General features: G+C 35.1%; 1 non-coding gene across 1 annotated transcript; it reads left to right on the top strand.

Moving 5' to 3' along the window:
* The first annotated feature begins 1,631 nt into the window (after positions 1-1,631).
* On the top strand, positions 1,632-1,764 carry LOC126032689 (small nucleolar RNA SNORA51). The gene has a single exon (XR_007503912.1). It is a non-coding gene; the product is annotated as a small nucleolar RNA SNORA51 (small nucleolar RNA).
* Positions 1,765-2,013: the final 249 nt, after the last annotated feature.

Here is a 2,013-nt window from a genome sequence, read left to right as displayed (position 1 = left end):
ATCAACTATAAACAAATGGGACTATATCAAACTAAAAAGCTTCTGCATGGCAAAAGAAACCCTACTTAATGCAAGAAGACAGCTAACAGAATGGGAAAAAATCTTTTCACTTGATATATCAGATAAAGGGCTGATATCTAGAACATACAAAGCGCTCAGAAACCTGAGCCCTTCAAAACCAAACGAAGCCATAAAAAAATGGGGAGACGAAATGAATAGACATTTCTCTGAGGAAGAGAGAAGGATGGCCAACAAACACATGAAAACATGCTCACCTTCGCTCATCATCAGGGAGATCCAAATCAAGACAACAATGAGATACCACCTCACACCAGTGAGGTTGGCTCACATCAAAAATAATGGAAACAACCTTTGTTGGCGAGGATGCAGTATGAAAGGAACTCTCATCCACTGCTGGTGGGAATGCCCCCTAGTCCAACATCTATGGAGAAAAGTCTGGAGAGTGCTCAAAGAACTCAGAATTGAGCTGCCATTTGACCCAGCAATTGCTCTCCTAGGCATATACCCCCAAGATGGAAGGACATTCATTCCAAAATACGTATGCACCCCACTATTTATTGCAGCACTCAGTATAATAGCCAAATCTTGGAACCAACCTCGATGTCCAACAACAGATGAATGGATCATTAAGATGTGGTACATATATACAATGGAATATTACATGGCAGTTAGAAATGATACAATCACAGACTTTGCAGCAACGTGGATGGACCTAGATCATGTTATGTTAAACGAAGTAAGTAAGAAGACAAAAGAAAAACACAGAATGGTAGCACTATTCTGAAACACCTAGAACACATAAAAAACAAAAAAATGACATTGAAGAAGCATAACTGCTTGAACCACAAAGAAAGACTTTATAAACTCCATTCCCTGATCTGCACAGCCACCAAGATCTTTAGAAACAGGTCTGATTTTACCATCCAAGATAAAGTAGAAGTCTTCCACATACCACGAAAGCAGCAAGAGGAGAATAAATGATCTATTTTTTTGACGTCTTTATTTTGGTGTGGAGATTACGGTTGATGTCTCCAATATTATTTTATTTTATTTTGTTTTGTTTTTCTCTTTCTTTTTTGCACTTGAGTATGATTTGATTTCAGAACCGAGATTATTGTGTGGTGCCTGTCTTTATTGCTGTGGTGCTTATCGGTTATTTAATTCGATATTTTTTTTTGTATTGTGGTATTTTAATTACTTTTTTCACATCCTCTCTCAAACTGAGGTTGGAAGCCTCTAGACAGGACTCTGCCTATTTTCAGCATATTTGATTTTTGATTGAGAAGAGGACATATTAGGTGATGGGTATTCCCCTGATTCAATGTGAATATGTACCCAAAATACTACAGTGAAAGATATGTAAGCCATTATGAAAAAAAAAATTGCGTTTTTAATCAGAAATTTTCTTTGACTTACATGTATTATTATTATATCAATTATATTATATGTTATGTTATGTCACTATATTATGTTATATTAGTTTACCTCATTATGTTAATCAATTTTGTCCTTTAAATGAATTCTTACTTTAAAAAAACAAACAAACAAAAAAAAAACAACTTTAGTTTGCTCTGAAGAAAAAAAAATAAAATAAATAAAAGATAAGATAAGGCCTCCCAAATCTTACCACAGGCTGTGTTCTTTACACTGGCTGTATAGAAAGAGGAGGTACAGTAAAGGCACCCCATATACACCTCAACACAGGCCCCTTGCCGGGTATGTATTGTGAATTGGGGGACAAAAAAAAAAAAAAAAGTTTTAGCTTCTACATATTTCTCATGCAACTTTAATCTGAACTGGATTTATTTTTTATTGTTTGATGAACTACATGAATAAATGAGCTTTTCCAAACTGCTACTTTTCTAAAAACACAGGATATAAAAATAGTCTCTACCCAAAGGAAAAATGAGTTTCTGGTCATGGGGTAGAAGGATTAAAGGATTTGTGAGAGAACAGAGAGAATAGAATGTTTGATAAGTCTGGCTTTTGGAA

Source organism: Suncus etruscus, chromosome 16 (assembly GCF_024139225.1).
Source record: "Suncus etruscus isolate mSunEtr1 chromosome 16, mSunEtr1.pri.cur, whole genome shotgun sequence".
Classification (NCBI taxonomy): Eukaryota; Metazoa; Chordata; class Mammalia; order Eulipotyphla; family Soricidae; genus Suncus; species Suncus etruscus.
This window is presented reverse-complemented; position numbering and strand designations above follow the sequence as displayed.